The sequence below is a fragment of the Bubalus bubalis genome, chromosome 20 (assembly GCF_019923935.1).
Source record: "Bubalus bubalis isolate 160015118507 breed Murrah chromosome 20, NDDB_SH_1, whole genome shotgun sequence".
In the NCBI taxonomy this organism is placed as follows: Eukaryota; Metazoa; Chordata; class Mammalia; order Artiodactyla; family Bovidae; genus Bubalus; species Bubalus bubalis.
In genome coordinates this window covers 30,780,429-30,803,389 of record NC_059176.1, presented here as the reverse complement: position 1 = coordinate 30,803,389, position 22,961 = coordinate 30,780,429, and the positions used below count along the sequence as shown (strand labels likewise).

General features: G+C 37.9%; 2 long non-coding RNA genes across 2 annotated transcripts in view; one reads left to right on the top strand and one right to left on the bottom strand.

Annotated features, from left to right (window-relative positions):
- Nucleotides 1-2,394, bottom strand: part of LOC112580859 — a 97,881-nt gene extending 95,487 nt beyond the window's left edge. Inside the window, exon 1 of the long non-coding RNA XR_003105182.3 lies at nt 2,163-2,394. This is a non-coding gene — a long non-coding RNA (uncharacterized LOC112580859). The remainder of the gene's footprint in view (nt 1-2,162) is intronic.
- A 75-nt stretch (nt 2,395-2,469) lies between these two features.
- The window catches only part of LOC123330817, a 123,071-nt gene continuing 102,579 nt past the window's right edge, over nt 2,470-22,961 (top strand). Inside the window, exons 1-2 of the long non-coding RNA XR_006547007.2 lie at nt 2,470-2,632; nt 9,749-9,824. This is a non-coding gene — a long non-coding RNA (uncharacterized LOC123330817). The remainder of the gene's footprint in view (nt 2,633-9,748; nt 9,825-22,961) is intronic.

Genomic DNA, 22,961 nt, shown 5'->3' with positions numbered 1-22,961 from the left:
TGAGTTGAGTCATGAGTTAGTCACTCAGTCGTGCCCGACTCTTTGCGACCCCATGGACTGCAGCCCACCAGGCTCCTCTGTCCATGAGATTTTCCAGGCAAGGATACTGGAGTGGTTTGCCATTTCCTTCTCCAGGGGATATTCCCAACCCAGGGATCGAACCCAGCACTCCTGCACTGCAGGCAGATTCTTTACCGAGTAAGCTACAAGGGAAGCCCCTTGCATATATGTTTTATATACCCAGCCCCATTTATCTAATACATACACATATGTGCAACCTTATTATGTCTTCTAAAAATGTCTTTCCACAAATTGATACTTTTTTTTTTTTTTTACTTAGTTTTTAACAGGAGAAAAGCAAAGTTTAACAACATTTATTCATGGAAGAGATCCAGGGAAACTGAATAAAAATGACTGAAGCTTTCACCTTAAGTATCATCTTCAGCTAAAGATAAAAGAGGATGTTGGGGGATAGCAGTGGGACTTCAAAGTGGAAGTAGGCAATCCTCAAGGAAAAGTAAATGTCTGGAAGTCCTGCCAGTATTTAGAATTCTCCTTACCACATCTAGTCCATATTCTTTGCAGATATCTCTGAGAATACTGCTATTCTTGTCTCAGGTCTTTTACCTTAATTCTTTATAGAGCTAAGAATGTGGTAAAAAGACTTCAGAAGTCTTCCATTTCTTAAAAATAATCAACCTAAAACAATTCTCATGCCAAAGAGACATATTTTGGGGACTATAGCTCTGATTAAATTTTGCCTAAGACAAGCCAAAAGAATTTGGTGCCTGCTAATTTCAATCTTGCTTTTGCTGGTGAGAGTGGCTGACATGGCATACATGTTGTTCAATTCCCCAGGAGCTAAAATGCTTTCCAGAACAAGGGGTGGAATTCGGAAATCGAATTTCCTAGGATTTCTCAGTGATCCTATAAAAAGCCCTACCCTCTAAGGCTTCATGAAGTGGGAGAGTTAGATCTACAGTCATTCATCTAGTTAACTGCTCTGATCTGAAAAGATTTATAATATCTCATCTCCTCAGGAGGACCAATTAGTTGCAGCCTGAAGTACGTCCCCTAAGGCGCATACTCTCTCTAGGATTTTACATTTCAAGGAGGAATGAGGCCCAGAAATGAGGCCCAGAAAGTTTCCCAGACCTGGAAACTCCAGGTCTGTCCAAGAAGAGTTTGTCACCAGCAAAGCCCTTTAACAGTGCTCAAGAAATAAAAAAAAAGTATATGAACTAATGAGAACATACTGCATAGCACACAGAACTCTAGTCAGTGCTCTATGGGGACCTAAATGAGAAGGAAATCGAAAAAAGCAGGGATATATGTATACATAGGGCTGATTCATTTTGTTGCTCACCAGCAAACAACATTGTAAAGCGACTGCATGCATGTGTGCATGGTCAGTCATGTCTGACTCTTTGTGACCCCATAGACTGCAGCCCGCCAGGCTCCCCTGTCCATGGAATTTCCTAGGCAAGAATACTGAAGTGGGTAGCCATTTCCTTCTTCAAGGGATCTTCCCCACCCAGGGACTGAATCTGTGACTCCTGCATTGGCAGGCAGATTCTTTACCACCTGAGCCACCACGGAAGTAAAAGAATACAATAAAAATTAAGAAAGAAAGAAAGAAAAACCCCTGCACACATAAAAATAGAATCTGAGTCAGCAGTCCCCAACCTTCTTAGCACCAGGGACCAGTTTCATGGAAGACAATTTTTCCACAGACTGCTGCTGCTAAGTCGCTTCAGTCGTGTCCAACTCTGTGCGACTCTACAGACGGCAGCCCATCAGCCTCCCCCCTCCCTGGGATTCTCCAGGCAAGAACACAGGAGTGGGTTGCCATTTCCTTCTCCAATGCAGAAAAGTGAAAAGTGAAAGTGAAGCCGCTCAGTGGTGTCCGACTCTTAGCGACCCCATGGACTGCAGCCCACCAGGCTCCTCCGTCCATGGGCTTTTCCAGGCAACTAGAGGGGATGATTTTGGGATGATTCAAGCACATTACATTTATTGTTCACTTTTTTTCTAATCTAATGCTGCCGCTAATCTGACAGGAGGTACTGGCCCACTGCTGGAAGATCTGGGTAATAAAATAAAGGCTAACCTTTTTTTTTTCCCCCTTTTCCTTCATGCTTCATCTAGTTTCACTTGCTCACCGGGTGCTGCGTGCTGAGGCCCCTGCATTCTGGCACTTCAGACGGGAGCGCCGAGTGAGAAATGGCTGTGCTGACACCTCAGCTCCGTGGAGCCTTGGGCGCAGAAGCAGGGCTGCTGACTCTGCAACTCAAGATGGCGGCGGCGGGCTGCCTGCGCAGCCGCCTCACCTGGCAAGGCTCTCGGAGCCGGAGCACCACACCTGCGCCTGGAGCCGGAGCACCACACCTGCGCCTGGAGCCGGGCCACGCCATCACCAGAACTCCGCCTCCGCCCCCACTGCAGAGACCCGGATAAAGTAGTCCACCCACAGACGGGCCCTAATGTGTGCACAGCAGAGTTTGATTTCCTACCTCTCCATTCTTTGACGAAAAATTTTAAACTTTCTTTTGCTTCTCAACAGAATGTGGTCTCCTTGGGCCCACAAAAACCAGCACCCAGCAGGAGAACCCCTGTTGGGGCCTGACAAAGGGTTGGTAATCTGATAAACTTAAAAAATATTTTATTGATATGTTATTTGGAATGTAAATATTAATGTAGTTATATATTCATTGTTTGATTTATTTTGCTTGACTCTCAAGAGTCCAGCACGACTTAGAGACTAAATAACAAATATTCAGTGTAGATTATATATTTGGAAGCTTTATTCCATTAAATAAGCTTTTCCTTAAATTATTTTTTTTCTAATACTAATACCACTTTGCCTTCTTACTTTGTATTTTTAATATTCTTAAATATTTTTGCTCAATTCATTTTAATTTTATTGTGCTATCTTATTTTTGGAGAAGGAAATGGCAACCCACTCCAGTATTCTTGCCTGGAAAATCCCATGGACAAAGGAACATGGAGGGCTGCAGTCCATGGGGTCCCAAGAAATCAGACAGGACTGAGCAAATAACATGCACACACCTTATTTTAGGTGATTATACAACATGAGTTAGAATTCATATTTTAGACTAACTTAAAAATCTTCTTTGTGGAAGATTTTAATTTATATTTATTGGCATAACTGATATGCTCTTCATAACTGTCATTTTGTTTCTAAATTTTTCTTAAAGGTTTCGTTGCTGTTTTCTTTTGTTTTCTATTTATTCATTCACCCAAGAAATATTTATTGAGAAACTGCAAAACAAAACAATTGAGGCACTAAAGAAAGAACTGTGAACTCCCAGGCAACATTACTATCTTCATGGAACTCATTTTTGCAGGGAGAAAACATTTAAAGCAATGCTAATTATTGTGAAGAAAGCTGAGCACAGAAGAATTGATGCTTTTGAACTGTGGTGTTGGAGAAGACTCTTGAGAGTCCCTTGGACTAGAAGAAGATCCAATCAGTCCATTTTAAAGGAGATCAGCCCTGGGTGTTCTTTGGAAGAACTGATGCTAAAGCTGAAATTCCAGTACTTTGGCCACCTCATGAGAAGAGTTGACTCGTTGGAAAAGACTCTGATGCGGGGAGGGACTGGGGGCAGGAGGAGAAGGGGACGACAGAGGATGAGATGGCTGGATGGCATCACCGACTCGATGGACATGAGTGTGAGTGAACTCCAGGAGATGGTGATGGACAGGGAGGCCTGGCGTGATGCGATTTATGGGGTCGCAATGAATCGGATATGACTGAGCGACTGAACTGAACTGAACTGAATGACTGTGAGTGGTACAAGGTGGCAAGTAGTCTGCTTCTCAATGGAGACATACAAAGTATCTGCTTTGGCAGAGGAGGTACAAGGGAACGTCTCTTGAACAAGGTCTCTTGACCAGGTAACATCTAAGCTAAGTATTTCAGTTCAGTTCAGTCACTCAGTCATGTCCCACTCTTTGTGACCCCTTGGACTGCAGCACAACAGGCCTCCCTGTCCATCACCAACTCCCGGAGTTTACTCAAACTCATGTCCATTGAATAGGTGATGCCATCCAACCATCTCATCCTCTGTCATCCCCTTCTCCTCCCACCTTCAATCTTTCCCATCGTAAGGGCCTTTTCAAATGAGTCAGTTCTATGCATCAGTTGGCCAAAGTTTTGAACTTTCAGCTTCAGCATCAATCCTTCCAGTGAATATTCAGGACTGATTTCCTTTAGGATGGACTGGTTGGATCTCCTTGCAGTCCAAGGGACTCTCAAGAGTCTTCTCCAACACCACATTCAAAAGCATCAATTATTCAGCGCTCAGCTTTCTTTAGAGTCCAGTTCTCACATCCATACATGACTATTGGAAAAACCATAGCCTTGACTAGATGGACCTTTGTTGACAAAGTAATGTCTCTGCTTTTTAATATGCTGTCTAGGTTTGTCATAACTTTCTTCCAAGGAGCAAGCGTTTTTTAATTTCATGGCTGCAGTCACCATCTGCAGTGATTTTGGAGCCCAGGAATATAAAGTCTCTCACTCTTTCCATTGTTTCTCCAACTATTTGTCATGAAGTGATGGGCCCAGATGCTATGATCTTAGTTTTCTGAATGTTGCGCTTTAAGCCAACTTTTTCACTCTCATCAGGAGGCTCCTTAATTCTTCTTCACCTTCTGCCATAAGGGTGGTGTCATCTGTGTATCTGAGGTTATTGGTATTTCTCCCAGCAATCTTGATTCCAGCTTGTGCTTCGTCCACCCCAGCATTTCACATAATGTACTCTGCGTGGAAGTTAAATAAGCAGGGTGACAATATACAGCCTTGATATACTCCTTTCCCTATTTCATACCTGTCTGTTGTTCCAGATCCAGTTCTAACTGTTGTTTCCTGACCTGCATACAGATTTCTCAGGAGGCAGGTGAGGTGGTCTGGTATTCCCACCTCTTTCAGAGTTTTCTACAGTTTGTTGTGATCCACACAGTCAAAGGCTTTGGCATAGTCAAGAAAGCAGAAATAGATGTTTTTCTGGAACTCTCTTGCTTTTTCAATGATCCAATGGATGTTGGCAATTTGATCTCTGGTTCCTCTGCCTTTTCTAAATCCAGCTTGGACATCTAGAAGTCCACAGTTCACGTACTGTTGAAGCCTGGCTTGAAGAATTTTGAGCATTACTTTACTAGTGTGTGAGATGAGTGCAGTTGTGTGGTAGTTTGAACATTCTTTGGCATTGCCTTTCATTGGGGTGGAATGAAAACGTTTTCCAGTGCTGTGGCCACTGCTGAGTTTTCCAAATTTGCTGACATACTGCATGCAGCGCTTTCACAGCATCATCTTTTAGGATTTGTCATAGCTCAACTGGGATTCCATAACCTCCACTAGCTTTGTTCATAGTGATGCTTCCTAAGGCCCACTTGACTTTGCATTCCAGGATGTCTGGATCTAGGTGAGTGATCATACCATTGTGATTATCTGGGTCATGAACATCTTTTTTGTATAGTTCTTCTGTGTATCATTACCACCTCTTCTTAATATCTTCTTCTTCTATTAGATCCATACGATTTATGTCCTTTATTGTGCCCATCTTTGCATGAAATATTCCACATGGTATCTCTAATTTTCTGGAAGAGATCTCTAGTCTTTCCCTTTCTATTGCTTTCCTCTGCACTGATCACTGATTTATTTGCACTGATCACTGAGGAAGGCTTTCTCATCTCTCCTTGCTAGTCTTTGGAACTCTGCATTCAAATGGGGGTTTCTTTCCTTTTCTCCTTTGCCTTTAGCTTCTCTTCTTTTCTCAGCTATTTGTTTGCCTCCTTCCACAACCATTTTTCCTTTTTGCATTTCTTTTCCTTGGGGATGGTCTTGATCCTTGCCTCCTCTACAATGTCATGAACCTCCGCCCATATTTCTTCAGGCACTCTGTCTATCGGATATAATCCCTTGCATCTATTTCTTACTTCCACTGTATAATTGTAAGGGATTTGTTTTAGGTCATTCCTGAATGGTCTAGTTATTTTCCCTACTTTCTTCAATTTAAGTCTGAATTTGACAAGAAGGAGTTCATTATCTGAGCCACAGTGAACTCCTGGTTTTGTTTTTGCTGACTGTATAGAGCTTCTCCATCTTTGGTTGCAAAGAATATAATCAATCTGATTCGGTATTGACTATCTGGTGATGTCCATGTGTAGATCTTCTCTTGTGTTGTTGGAATATGGTGTTTGCTATGACCAATGCATTCTCTAGGCAAAACTCTGTTAGCCTTTGCCCTGCTTAATTCTGTACTCCAAGGCCAAATTTTCCTGTTACTCCAGGTATTTCTTGACTTCCTACTTTTGCATTCCAGTCCCATATAATGAAAAGGATATCTTTTTGGGGTGTTAGTTCTACAAGGTCTTGTAGGTCTTCTTAGAACCGTTCAACTTCAGCTTCTTCAGCATTACTGGTTGGGGCATAGACTTGGATTACTGTGATATTGAATGGTTTGCCTTGGAAATGAAGAGAAATCATTCTGTCATTTATGAGATTGCATCCAAGTACCGCATTTTGGACTCTTTTGTTGACTATTAGGGTTACTCTATTTCCTGTAAGGGATTGTTGCCCACCAAGGTAGATATAATGGTCATCTGAGTTAAATTCACCCATTCCAGTCCATTTTAGTTTTCTGATTCCTAAAATGTCTATGTTCACTCTTGCCATCTCCTGTTTGACCACCTCCAATTTGCCTTGATTCATGGACCTAACATTCCAGATTCCTATGCAATATTGCTCTTTACAGCATTGGACTTTACTTTCATCACCAGTCACATTCACAACTGGGTGTTGTCTTTGCATTGACTCCATCTCTTCATTCTTTCTGGAGTTATTTATCCACTGATGTCCAGTAGAATATTGGGCACCTACTGACCTGGCGTGTTCACATTTCAGTGTCCTATCTTTTTCGTTTTCATACTGTTTATGGGGTTCTCAAGGCAAGAATACTGAAGTGGTATTCTCTTCTCCAGTGGACCACGCTTTGTCAGAACTCTCCACCATGACCAGTCAGTCTTGGGTGGCCCTACATGACATGGCACATAGTTTCATTGAGTTAAACAGGCTGTGTTCCATGTGATCAGTTTGGTTAGTTTTCTGACTGTGATTTTCATTCTCTCTGCCCTCTGATGGATAAAGATCAGGGGCTTATGGAAGCTTCCTGATGGGAGAGACTGACTGAGGGGGAAACTGGGTCTTGTTCTGATGGGTGGGGCCATGCTCAGTAAATCTTTAATCTAAGTACTTTATGATGACAAAAGTTTAAGAACAGATGGAAGAGGAAGCTTTCAGTAGTGAGGGGAAAAAAAAATGTTCAGAGGTCCAGAGGCCAAAGTATATGCTATTAGGAAGAATTAAAATAATTCAAAATGAAAGCTAACATTCAGGATGTAGGTGAGTAAGAATAGGATGGAGCCTGAAGAATTTCATACTCAGACCCCTTGATATTCAATGCTTGTGTGTGTGCATGGATGTGCCTTGGCTCCAGAAAGACATCTATATTTCCACGTGTAGAGCCATTGAAACCATGCAGATATTATGCCCAGAATGTGGGGAGCAAGAAGAGATGAGCTTGTAGGAGTGGACACCAAGGCCAAAGGATAGACACTTAGTTAAGACAAAGATAGTTAAGAGGGATTAAAGAAGATTGATCAAGATGACACTTAGTTAGACAAAGATAGTTAAGAGGGATTAAAGAAGATTGATCAAGATGACGCCATACTGGAAAAGTGTGGTCCCATGAATGTCATGATGATAACTTTTTGAAACGAACAGAAGGATCAGAACTTTCAAGTGTTTCTACATAGAATGTATCTTATTCCTGTGGTCCCCAACCTTCTGGCACCAGGAACCCATTCATGGAGGACAATTTTTCCATGAACTTGGGAGGGGAATGGTTTCAGGAGGATTTAACCATATTACATTTATTGTGCACTTTATTATTAATTATGTCAACTCTACCTCAGATCATCAGGCTTTAGATCCTGAAGGTTGGGGACCCTTGTCTTACTCAGTAGATAACTGTAAGTTGAGGTTCATATCTAGTTTTGAATTTTCCATAAACTCCACACAATTTACAAAACATGATTGCACTTGTCCTGCTTCCTGGCACTTATATCCACCAAAATACTCTGCTATATCAGGTGGAGGTCCCCACAATGCAGGTTTTCCCCCAGTTTGCCTTTGTGAGAATCCTGAGATCTTTCTGTGTCAATGCCTTAAGTATTTTGTTGGGAAAGGTATAATTTTTAGCACTACAGTCTATTCATAACCAACTCTTGCCCTCAGTCACCATTTTTCTCATTAGAGGTCACTTTAAGTCTTTTGCCCAAGTCATATCTTAACTGAGGCTATGCTGATTTTTAGGAGATGGAGCTGAGGATTAGTCTCTCATCTCTTTTTTCTTGTTGTACTACAGGAAAATAACTAGAATTTCTAGTATGAGGGTCACACTCTATCCGTTTCCACTTATGGTACTCATTTAAAAAATTTTATTCCCAAGATTGTTATCATGATTCTGTGACCCATAGACTGTAGTCCACCAGGCTCCTCAGTCTATGGGATTCTCCAGGCAAGAATATTGGAGTGAGTAACCATTCCCTTCTCCAGGGGATCTTCTCAACCCAGGGATTAAACACAGGTCTCTTGCATTCCAGGTGGATTCTTCACTATCTGAGTCACCAGAGAACCCCAGATTATTACCATGTGGAAAAGGAATGATTATTAGAATTTGCATTGCCATTTTACCTGGAGGTGTTCAACTATTTCATAATATCAAAACCTGACAGCTTCAATTTAGACTCTGAAAGTCCACCAAAAAAACCTAATGAACACTGTGGGGAGAAAATTAAAATATATTTACTACAAGTTAATGCAAGCAATATAACATTCTAGAATTTAATTTGTTTCTCCTCAGTAGCTTAAACTGTGGGAGTGGCTCTTAATCACTCTTGGGTCCATCCCTCCCTTTCTTACTTTAGTTTTTGGGTCTGTCTTTGGCTGCTCCTCTTCTTTGTTTGATATACTTTCTGCACAGGCCTCACTATATGCTGTATCATATTAATATTTGTTTTACAAGATGAATTTTTGTGTTTTTTCCTTTTTTAAATTGAGATACAACTGCTATATAACATTATATTAGTTTCAGGTCTACAGGATAATGATTTATGTGTTTTTTATTAGTTGTATAAATTTTTAATCTCTTTAACTGAAGTTATTCAATTCACAAGTAAGCTTACAAGGATTTTAAATTATACTTAGAAAGGATTTTTATTCTTTTCCAGAATATGATCATGTAAGACTTTGGTTATAGCTCTACTCTCTGCCTTGTTATGTGAACATGGCATTTTGGCTAGAATTTTACAGATTCTGGGTTTCCCTGATGGCTCAATGGGTAAAAAATTCTGCCTGCAATGAAGGAGATACAGGAGACATGGGTTTGATCCCTGGTTTAGGAAGACCTTCTGGAGGAGGAAATGGCAACTCACTCTAGTAGTCTTGCCTGAAAAATCCCATGGATAGAGGAGCCTAATGGGCTACAGTCCAAAGGGTTGCAAAGAATTGGATACAGTGGAGCATGTACAAGTGCATATTATGGACTCTAGGTTAAGAACAAACTTTAAAATCTCCACCAATAAGTCTATGAAGCTCCATCTTTCAGGTTATTAAACATCTTTCCTATTGACATTAACTCGGTGTTTTATCATTAACCAGCAGGGTGAAGTGATTATACTTTCATCACTTTCAGCAACACCTCCTGAGAAAAGCCTTCTCTGACTGCCTTATCTGAGTAAGTATACTCTTACTGTGTATCATTCCACAATGTTTATTTTCTCCATGGAACTTAGTATTATTTGTAAGTACTAATTGCTTTATTTCTTTGTCAATATTTTGGTTTGTTTCCCTCACTAACCCTTAAGTTTCGGGGGTACAAAATGGTATAGTTTTGGCTCTCTACTATAGTCTACATCATACACTTTATGTTTAATATATATTCAATAAATGAATGAATACATACAGCATGTATATGTTGGAGATGAATGTCTTGCTATATATTCATCTCATTTCAATAAATCAATTAAAATGTATTAAACAATGATATTTGTATATGATATTTAGCCAGATACTATCAAAAGAAAAACCACCTGCAAAGGAAAATAATATATACACAGTAAGAGTTAGATGCCTTATTTGGGAAGTAAATGGGAATCTTATGTTTGGTTTTAGATGAAATTAATTGAGCAATAAGTTTGAGGTATATAAATGTGTCAGTTCACCCACTAAGATTCTAATACACACCAACTATTTCCAATACAGCCATATTTTATAATATAACACTCACTCCCTGTATTTCAAGAGATAAAACCCTACAGTGATATGCCTGGGCAATACTGAGTAATATCCTCAATATACTCAGCTACAAAATTATTATTCAGTATTATAAGAAATATCATTACAGTATGGTGGCTGATATGCAGAAAGTCTGCAGTAATATGAAAAATATTATTAGTTTTAAATAATATGTTTTATTCTATGACTTCATAGGAGAATCTACATTTGAAATATTTCAAAACTGAAATGACACTGGTTGGCATAAAAAATTATCTACAAAACCAGTATTTACAAACTAATAACACCAGAATTTGATGACTAGCAAAGTGAAAGTTTATAATTTTGATAATAATTCACATCAGGAGTCTTAAATATTACTTGTGAGCTATCTGTCTAAGCTGCCATTTTTGATACAAAACAAAAACTGAAATTTTATTGAATAAGAAATGCACAAGATAAACATGGTTCATTTTCTCCATCTCTGGATGGACTTCCAGGGATTGGAAGAATTATACTTGGCCACAGAGGGTTTTGCCTTTTGCTGCATCTTTTAAGCTGTCCATTTTTCCTATTGCTTGAACTTTAGTTACCACTGTTTTTTACTTACTATTTCCAGCATCTTATGGAAGTGATCTTCAAAGGGCAAGTAATCTTGATGAAGGCATTATAGACAGCATCTCAAAGGAATATGAATAGGTCCTTTCAAACATATAAATAATTAAAATGAGGCACATATCTTTCCGTTCAAAGTTATATATTATTTCCTTTTATTTATTTTTTCCCCCCATTGGTTTTTTTTTTAATTTTATTTTATTTTTAAACTTTACATAACTGTATTAGTTTTGCCAAATATCAAAATGAATCCGCCACAGGTATACATATTTCCTTTTAAATTAGCCAAATAAACTGACATAAATGTTTCTTCCTATTAAAACATTTCAAATTTTACTCTGAAATATTCCAACTGAAAACTGAAACTTACACAAGAGATATCTATATTAACATTTTTCCATATTGATGATAGTTAATTTAGCTCTTTTTTAAAAAGATAAAGGGACACCCAGATTTATAGCTCCATATCTCTCATTCTATTCCCTTCCCTCTCTCTCTCAAGAGACAAATAGTTGTCTTACAATTGGTAGCATTCTAAAGCATGTTTAAAAAATATTACCATCCATGTATATATTTCTAACTCATATATTCTATTATTTTGTGTTTAATGTTATTCATAATTGGTATCATTCTGAATTTTATATTTTCAATTATATTCTTTATTTAAATCACATCTTTGAGGTACATTCATGTTGCTATGTATAGATAAATTCATGTATACTTCTAGGTTCCACTGTTTCATTGTTTATGTAAGTCTATGACAGTAAAGCCATTTATTTTTATCATGCTACAAACAGAGCTATAGGGACCATCACTGGATTTGTCTTTATGTACATCTATGAGAGTTTCTCATGAGAAGATCCCTGCACTGGTTTCTGGGTCTAGGGTATGTACATATTTGACTTTCTGACCTGCCTTTCCATCAGTATGGATAAGATATACATTTTCCTCATATCTTGCCCACAGATCATGTGATAGGATATTAATTAATAATGATCTCTTACTTTCTTCTGACTTACCATTTTTCCAAATACTAGTGAGGCTCAGCATATTAAAAAAATATTTTTTTGGCCATATTCTATGCTGCTTCTATGAACTTTCTGATGTCCATTTTGACTGGGTTGTTCTTTTTAGTTTGTGAGAATCTTCTTTTATGTTGGATATAACAGTTGGTCAGTTATATGTGTGAAAAAAATATAACTTTCAGTTTGTGGCTGGTCTTTTCACTTTTATTATGATGGCCCTTGCTGTATAGAAATTATCTCCATTTTAATGTGAAATTATTTTCTTTTATGATTTTTGGATTTGGTGGCTATTTTAGAATATCCTTGCCAACCCCCAGATTTAAAATATTCTTATTTTTTTCCTAAAAGTAATGCAGTTTTGCTTTTACATCTAGATCTTCTATCCATCTGGATTTTATTTTTGAGTGAGGTGTGAGATGACTTCATCCATATGGACAGCCAATTGTCCATGCACCATTTATTGACTGATTCAATCTTTTGCCACTGATTTATAACCTCATCTCTGTTTTACCATCACAGTTCTATAATGGTTCTAGCATTGTTGTTGCTCTGTTGTGTCCAGCTCTTTGCGATAACATGGACGGCAGCATGCCAGGCTCCCCTGTCCTTCACTAGCTCTTGGAATTCACTCAGATTGAGTCTGTTGAGTTGGTGATGCTATATAATCATCTCATCCTCTGCCACCGCCTTTTCCTTTTGCCTTCAATCTTTCCCAGCATCAGAGTCTTTTCCAGTGAGTTGACTGTTTGTATCAGGTGGCCAAAGTATTGGAGTTTCAGCCTCAGCATCAGTGCTACCAAAGAACATTCAGTTCTAGCATATCTTTTGTTATAGTTGCCTCCTATAATTAGCTAATTATATTTGCCAGCTGTAATTAGCATCCATTGTCCACCCAGAATCCTTCATCATGAAAATTTTCAGGCATACCTAAAAGTTGAAAGAATAGGACAGTGAACACTATATACTCATCAACAAGATTATACAGTTAAATTTTGCTATGTTTATTTTATTGTATCATATATCCATCTATTCATATCTCTATCTATTCCTCAGTTTTTAACTTTTGTCATGAATCCCATATTAAACTGCACTCCTAAAACTGAAGTATGCATATCAAATGGAATTTGATACTTACCTGTTTTTTAAGATAACATTTACACACATTGAAATGCAAAAATTACATCTTACTGAGTTTTGACCAGTGCATACACTAGCGAACCCAAATCTCTATCAGTAAATAAAATATTATTATCAACCCAAAAAGCTCTCTCCATCCCTTTTCAGTCAACCCTCCCACTCTTATGATTTTTTTGACCATAGATTATTTTAGCATTTTCTAGAATTTCATATAAATGGAATCATTCAGTATGTACTCATGCAAGACTTCATTCACTCTGTATAATGTTTCTGAGATCTGCCATGTTATTTAACATAACTGTAGCTTGTTCCTTTTTCTTGTTGAATAGTGTTACACTGTATGAGTATGCCTCCACTTCTTTATCCATTCTCCATCTGATGGTCTTCAGACTGTCTGCAACTTCTTGCTACTATGTATAAATCTGCATTAAACATTTGGGAACCACACTCTTTAAGGATACATATTTTCTATTCTTTTGAGTTATATCTTAAGAGTGGAATTGTTAGATTAACAGGTATTTATTTAACTTTAAAAGAAGCTGTCAAACTTACAAAATGTATCATTTTACATAATGACCAAGAAAAAGTGAGAGTTCTGGTTACTCCATGTCCTCATTAACACGAAGTTGATGCTATCATTATTAGTGTTTGCCATTCCAGTGGGTGTGTAGTGCTATGATTTTAATGAATATTTTCTTGATGGCTACTAAATATTGAGCATCTTTTTTGTAAGGTTATTGATCATTTGTATATCTTCCTTTTCAAAGTGTCTGTTTAAATCTTTCACTATTTTAACTGGGTGGTTTGTCTTTTTATTATTCCATTGTGAGAATTCATTTTATATCCTGTCTATAACCCTTTGTTAGGTACTTGTTCTGTAAATATTTTTCTCAGTTCGTGAGTGTCCTATTAGTTTTCTTAAATGATGGATTTTGGTGAGCACAAGTTTTTCATCTTATGAAGTCTAATGTGTTAGGTTCTCAGGGTTGTCATAACGAAGTATCACGAATCAGGGGCTGAAATAGCAAGAATGGAAATACCAGACCACCTGACCTGCCTCTTGAAAAACCTATATGCAGGTCAGGAAGCAACAGTTAGAACTGGACATGGAACAACAGACTGGTTCCAAATAGGAAAAGGAGTACATCAAGGCTGTATATTGTCACTCTGCTTATTTAGCTTATTTGCAGAGCACATCATGAGAAACACTGCGCTGGAAGAAGCACAAGCTGGAATCAAGATTGCCAGGAGAAATATCAATAACCTCAGATATGCAGATGACACCATCCTTGTGGCAGAAAGTGAAGAGGAACTAAAAAGCCTCTTGATGAAAGTGAAAGTGGAGAGTGAAAAAGTTGGCTTAAAGCTCAACATTCAGAAAACTAAGATCATGGCATCTGGTTCCATCACTTCATGGCAAATAGATGGGGGAAACAGTGTCAGACTTTATATTTTTGGGCTCCAAAATCACTGCAGATGGTGACTGCAGCCATGAAATTAAAAGACGCTTACTCCTTGGAAGGAAAATTATGACCAACCTAGGCAGCATATTAAAAAGCAGAGACATTACTTTGCCAACAAAGGTCCGTCTAGTCAAGGCTATGGTTTTTCCAGTGGTCATGTATGGATGTGAGAGTTGGACTGTGAAGACAGCTGAGTGCCCAAGAATTGATGCTTTTGAACTGTGATGTTGGAGAAGACTCTTGAGAATCCCGTGGATTGCAAGGAGATCCAACCAGTTCATTCTAAAGGAGATCAGTCCTGGGTGTTCTTTGGAAGGATTGATGCTAAAGCTGAAACTGCAATACTTTGGCCACCTCATGCGAAGAGTTGACTCATTGGAAAAGGCTCTGATGCTGGGAGGGATTGGGGGCAGGAGGAAAAGGGGACGACAGAGGATGAGATGGCTGGATGGCATCACGGACTCGATGGACGTGAGTTTGAGTGAACTCCGGGAGTTGGTGATGGACAGGGAGGCCTGGTGTGCTGCAATTCATGGGGTCACAAAGAGTTGGGCGTGACTGAGCGACTGAACTGAACCAAACTGAGTCTTGAGAATGAATGTCCAAAATAGAGAGGTCATTAAGACTGGTTCTTTCTGAGGGCTCTTAGGAAGAATATGTTCCTTGCATCTCTCCTAGCTCCTGGTGACTACTGGCAATCCTTGGCACTCATTAGCTTGTAAATGCATCAGTTGAATCTCTGCCTCCATCTTCACATGGCATTCTTCCTGTATTTATCTCTTCTCGTGGTCATCATCTTATTAGGGCACACATCATTCTGACTAGTCAGCATCTGTCCTCCCAATGAACATTCAGGATTGATTTCCTTTAGGATTGACTGATTTGATCCCCCTTGCAATCCAAAGGACTCTCAAGAGTCTTCTCCAGCACCATAATTAAAAGGAATCAATTCTTCAGTGCTCATACTTCTTTATGGTTCAACTCTCACATCCATACAATTCCCAGAAAAACCATAGCTTTGACTATATAGACCTTTGTTGGTAAAGTGATATCTTTGCTTTTTAATATGCTCTCTAGGTTTGTCATAGCTTTCCTTCCAAGGAGCAAGTGTCTTTTAATGTCTGCAGTCATCATTCTCAGTGATTTTGGAGCCCAAGAAAATAAAATCTGTCTACTTCCACTTTTTCCCCTTCTATTTGCCATGAAGTGATGGAACCAAATGCCATGATAGTAGTTTCTTGAATGTTGAACTATCCCTATAACACATCTTTTTACAATTTACATTTTAATTGCTAGACTTCTTGCTTTTCAATTTTTTTTTTCAGATGACCTTGTTCTTTTTCATAGTGTCTTGTTCTTTTATTCAGATTTCTATTGCTCTTTAAAATCTTTCATAATTGCACAAATTATTTTATAATCTTCATCCGATTGCTGAACCATATGAAGTTCTTGGTCTCTGATTCCATTTGGTATATATGTGTATGCTTGATATTGCTCATTACTCAGGATGAGTTGCATTCTGATTTGTTTCTGCTTTTATATGTGAGGCTCCCCATCTGGAATTTTGCTTTTGTGTTTTCTTCTGATAAACTCCCCAATATAGCCCTCATGTTGTTCTTTTAAAAACACTTCTTTACAGTTTTGGGGTTTCTGAATCATATGAAGCCTCATTTGAAAGAAAATCTCTCCAGAAAATTTTTAAGTAGTAAACTGAATCTTTTGCATGCATTATTTAATTCTATTATAATATCAGCAAATTTTTGAGGTAGATATTATTATTATTTTTCTACTACAGATGGAGAAATTAAGATGCAATAGATGCAATGTTAATAGAAATGCAACATTAATTGATGCAGTATTAATAAAAATATCTGCTGCATGACTAAGTGGCATATGTAGAGCTCAAATCAAGACTAGACTGATTTCAAACCATGTTCTTAATCATTGCACTATGCTTTGTTGCTAGTCAGACAAACAGTTCATCACCTCAAACAACATTTCATCTGTCATCCTTACATATCTATTAGATTATAAATAAACAGTTGAGGATACGCTGAAGAAGGCAACAGTATGCATTAAAATTTTCGGCATATTGATTTAGCCAGAAGTGAAAAAATGAATGATTATTTTCAAGCAGCTATGTAATTTGAAATTCATTTACTCACTACAGACTTTTTGTTTTATATACAATAAGTGAGTGAAGTCATTCAGTCGTGTCCAGCTCTTTGCAACCCCATGGACTGTAGCCTACCAGGCTCCTTCATCCATGGGATTTTCCAGGCAAGAGTACTAGAGTGGGTTGCCATTTCCTTCTCCAGGGGATCTTCCTGACCCAGGGATTGAACCCAGGTCTCCCGCATTGCGGGTAGATGCTTTACCATCTGAACCACCAGGGAAGTTCCCCTTTATATACAATATATAAGTATATATATAATTTTATAAATAAATATATATATAATTTGTTTTATAAATAAATATATATAAAATGTGTGTTGCAAAATGAAAATGAGTCACCAGACTGGATGGGTCCACTCAATTTTGGTAGTGATAGACTCTTTTAGGCTATATTTATGCTATTCTTAATTGCCTCTCATCCCACATTATACTCCAGTGCTGTCATGAATCATTGACTGCACAGAGTAGCTATCCTATATCTCATTATAAACATCACTGCCTTCATTCTCATTTCCATTCTTAGCTTAAAATGTTTCTTCATTTGATGATACTATTTAAATTTATTTCTCTCTTGTTTTCTATTATTTAATATTTTCCTTGAATTATTCACAGTATTTTCTAAGGTACCTGAAAATGCAGAAGGATTCAATATAAAATAAAATGGTCCTGTTTTCAGTGACACTAAGTAGAGTATAATAATTTGCTTCTGGACTCCATCCAAGCTTTCCTTAATTTTGTACATAAATTGTCTAAAAGTAACTCAGCTATGCTAGTGAGTGTATCACAAAGCATTGCTTCATTAAGATTTAATGTGTTTTTAGAATTAAAAAAAGACTTTTGTTGACATTTTGTTACCCTATATAGAAAAAATCTGGCAATTATAGGCATTTCAGAGTGTATATAAAAAGTTTACCTTGAGCAAAGCAAAACATTTAAGAAATATTTTAATTAGGCTTTGGAAGGTGGTATACACAGGAGAATGAAGAATGATAAAAACTGGAATAGAACACATATATCAGAGCTACTTAAATGTCCCCAAATAATCAAATTATTTATTACTTATTGGGTTGTACACATTTATATTTACCAAGACCCACTCTGTGAAATTTACAACTAGACATTTTTGAGTATGTAGCTTTTTGGGGTTTGTGGACCCAACTGCAATGTGGATATGTGTATGTGGGGGAGGGTATGCTTCCCACACACTAAGCAATTCTCAGACACCACCAGGGTGTCCAAGAATTCAACTCATTTCTCACACCATCTACCCAGAGTCAACATCAGATTCTATAAGCTGAGGGCTCAGTCCCATAAGACTGACCCCATCTACCCCTATCTTAGATCTACTTCTGACCAATTGACTATAAATCAGAAGTTTCCATGACTCTCTCCTTGGATTTCATTTAATTTGCTAGAGCAGCTCACAAAACTGAGAAACATACTACTTACTAGACAGCCAGTTTGTTGTATAAGGATATAACTCAGGAGCAGCTAGATGGAGGAGGTAGTGTTTCAATGGTAGCCAATATGGCAGGGTATGGGGAAGGGGCATGGAGCTTCCATACCCTCTCCAGGATGGAACCCTCTCAGCAGATCCAAGAGTTCACCAATCCAGAAGCTCTCTGAACCTCCTCAATCCTATGGGATTTTTGTAGAGGCTTCAGAAGCAGAAGATATTAAGAAGAGGTGGACAGAATACACAGAAGAACTATACAAAAATGATCTTCACGACCTAGATAATCATGATGGTGTGATCACTCACCTAGAGCCAGACATCCTGGAATGTGAAGTCAAGTGGGTCTTAGGAAGTGTCACTATGAACAAAGCTAGTGGAGGTGATGGAATTCCAGTTGAGCTATTACAAATCCTAAAAGTTGATGCTGTGAAAATGATGTACTCAATATGTCAGCAAATTTGGAAAACTCAGCAGTGGCCACAGCACTGGAAAAGGTCAGTTTTCATTCCAATCCCAAAGAAAGGCAATGCCAAAGAATGCTCAAACTATCGCACAATTGCACTCATCTCACACCCTAGTGAACTAATGCTCAAAATTCTCCAAGCCAGGCTTCAGCAATACGTGAACCGTGAACTTCCTGATGTTCAAGCTGGTTTTAGAAAAGGCAGAGGAACCAGAGATCAATTTGCCAACATTCTCTGGATCATTGGAAAAGCATTCCAGAAAAACATCTATTTCTGCTTTATTGACTATGCCAAAGCCTTTGACTGTGTGGATCACAACAAACTGTGGAAAATTCTGAAAGAGATGGGAATACCAGACCACATTACATGCCTCTTGAGAAACCTGTATGCAGGTCAGGAAGCAAGTTATAAATGGACATGGAACAATAGACTGGTTCCAAATTGGGAAAGGAGTACGTCAAGGCTGTAATTGTCACCCTGCTTATTTAACATATGCACAGTACATCATGAGAAATGCTGGGCTGGATGAAGCACAAGCTGGAATCAGGATTGCCGGGAGAAATATCAATAAACTCAGATACACAAATGACATCATCCTTATGGCAGAAAGTGAAGAAGAATTAAAGAGCCTCTTGATGAGAGTGAAAGAGGAGAGTGAAAAAGTTGGCTTAAAGCTCATCATTCAGAAAACTAAGATCATGGCATCTGGTCCCATCACTTCATGACAAATAGATGGGGAAACAGTGGAAATAGTGGTTGACTTTACTTCGGGGGGCTTCAAAATCACTGCAGATGATGATTGCAGCCATGAAATCATTGTGTTGGAGAAGACTCTTGAGAGTCCCTTGGACTGCAAGGAGATCCAACCAGTCCATCCTAAAGGAAATCAGTCCTGGGTGTTCATTGGAAGGACTGATGTTGAAGCTGAAACTCCAATATTTTGGCCACCTGATGCAGAGGGCTGACTCATTTGGAAGACCCTGATGCTGGGAAAGATTGAGGGCAGGAGGAGAAGGGGACGACAGAGGATGAGATAGTTAGATGGCATCACCGATTCAATAGACATGAGTTTGGGTAAACTCCAGGAGTTGGTGATGGACAGGGAGGCCTGGTGTGCTGTGGTTCATGGGGTCACAAAGAGTTGGACAGGACTGAGTGACTGAAGTGAACTGAACTTACTGTATAGTCATAATTGATTCAATTATTGACCATTGGCAATTGATTCAACCTCTAGGCCATCTCTCTTCCCTGGAAATCATGGAGTAGAACTGAATGTTCCAATCCTCTAGTCATATGACTTGTTCTCCTGGCAACCAGCTCCCATCTCTAGGAATGTGTTGGCTAGGTGGGTGGGTGGGTGGCAAAAGTTATCCCACTAACAAAGCCAAAATCACTTTTATACCCCTTATCACAGGAAATTTCAAAGTTTTTAGGAGATGTAGGTCAGAAACTCTGAACAAAGACCAAATATATATGAGATATATATTTTGGTCATCTGAATAACCAAATATGTATTTTTTATCACATTATCACCATAGACCTACAGTGGGTGATCTTAGTGTGAAAATATAAGTCATACCTTCTCTGATATTCTAATACATATATTCATTCATGAAAAACCATTTATAATAGTCTAGAGATGTAAGGATTTTTCTTCTAAACTTGAGATTTATAATTTTACCAATCACAAATTTGGTCTAAGTATGAAATTTATTCCAAGTCCAGGAAACTCCCTTTCTGCTGAAGCACTTTCTTTTTTTTTAAACCTATTTTTCGTATTTACTCTTTTGAATGAAGTATAATGACCACCAAAATTAACTCTTATTATAGTTGTAAATATGTAATATAGTGGCAAGATCTATAATGATCTATTAAAATATTTTCTGAAACTTTGCAATGAAGTGATGCATTTACTAGGTATTATTTACATTGTTAAACTGTAACAGTACTTCAGCATTTGAATAACTAAATAATGATATGGTTTGCCATATGTTTCCATTTAATGAAGCCTTGTATTGATACTTAAATGCTTCATTAAGTCACAAGCTGCCAAAATAAGTAGTTTTTCTCTTGTCATAAATGTGACATGGTTTAACTTAAAAGTCTTGTCATTTTAAAAATTAAGAATGCTTTTATTCTGCATATATTATAAGCAACATCTCTCTCAATATTTCAGGTTTACATACAAAACATTTTCAGGAGGTTGACATTGTAGTTTGAGAATTTTTGTGACCAATTTTCTTGTCAGTAGAAGGTTGTATGACTTGTTATAACTATCATTTCATCATAAACTAAACAAAGTTTATATGCAGTTTTCAAAAGCTTCTTGAAGTGACACCTGTTTCATTAATAATAATAATGAGCTTAAAAAGTCCTCGTCTGAGCTGTAAACAACAAACAAAAAACTGTAATTTTACCAAAATCATATTTTTTCAAGGCAGCAAGTTACCTTGAAAATGACAAGTTTGGAAAATGACAAGTTCAGATATTCTGAAAAACACATGTGGCTCGTAACAGTACTATCAGATTTTGCCTTTCTACCTTTTCAAAAAAAATGCCTAGGACAAATTTTACAACATAATCATAAGGTTTAATTAGTACATAAGTTCTAACTGATATTTATTTTGAGCAAATTGTAGCTTTTAGATCTTGATGCATTGTTTTCTAGGAGATTAGATTGTATGGAAGAAAATTCAGGCGTGAATAAGTGATTATTTCAAGTTGATTCATTAAATATGACTCATCTTAAAGAAAATTAAAGGACAACTGATTGCATATAATAGTTGATAGGATAATATTTTTGCAGGCCTTGGTTTGCAGAGGAATGCTGTGTGTCAATACGTGAATTTTAAAACATTTATACAATAACAAATGTATTTGAACATGTATAAATTATTCAGGACTCTGAAGTATGATCATTTTCCTTTGAGTGTAATTCATATGGATTATTTTAATTTAGGTCCTCAAAGATTTTTTAAAAATATACAACTAAATTAAATATTTGTTTTAGCCTTTCAGATATAGTTATCTTTTTTTGCTGTCATTTTTTATTACTATAAACTATCTTTTAGTCTGGCTAATATGATAAGAAAATCCAGTGTTTGCATACATGAAATATGTATATATGGAATAAAAACTCAAATGCCTATAGGACAGATAGTAATATAAATATGTATATAAAATGAGAAAATGTAGTCGGACCTGTGTCTGAATGTATGCTTGGTTTAAACATATTCAAATGCAAAGAGCATATCAAACAAACAACAACCATAATATTTAACTCAAACAAAACACACTTGCAGTTTAAATTTGGGCCTAAAGGCTACGTCGCTAAGTCATGTCTGACTCTGTTTTGACCCCATGGAACCTGGCTGGCCAGGCTCCTCTATCCACAGGATTTCCCAGGCAAGAATACTAGAGTGGGTTGCCATTTCCTTCTCCAGGGGATCTTTCTGACCCAGGGATCAAACCTGAGTTCAATGCATTTCAGGTGGATTCTTTACCACTGCACCTCCTGGGAAGCCCTCAAACCCCTAACACAGAGGTTTCCAATTAATAAACACTAGAAATTAATTCCAACCAGTCCATTCTGAAGGAGATCAGCCCTGGGATTTCTTTGGAAGGAATGATGCTAAAGCTGAAACTCCAGTACTTTGGCCACCTCATTCGAAGAGTTGACTCATTGGAAAAGACCCTGATGCTGGGAGGGATTGGGGGCAGGAGGAGAAGGGGACAACAGAGGATGAGATGGCTGGATGGCATCACTGACTCGATGGACGTGAGTCTGGGTGAACTCCGGGAGTTGGTGATGGACAGGGAGGCCTGGCGTGCTGTGACTCATGGGGTCGCAAAGAGTCAGACATGACTGAGCGACTGAACTGAACTGACTGAGAAATTAATAAATAATTTTTCATTATAATTCCATATCCAATGCTTTTTTCTCTATATATTCATTTATGTAATATTAAATAATGATCAATTTGCCACCTTTTATCACCATTTTAGTTTCCTCTCTTTCCATAACTCAGTATCTAAAAAGCCCATGAACTATCAAATAAATGGAAAACTACAGGGTGGAAAAGAAAAAAACAGTCCTTTGAATAGACGCTAACATGTTTCTCAGTAAGTCATATATTTTTATATTTTTATGAAAAGATCACCGAATAGTATGTCAAGTACTTAACAATGGTATGGTATCATATGTTCAGTTTTTTGGTTATATTTGTACACGTTTGAAGGAGGTCTATTGGGGAACCACATAAG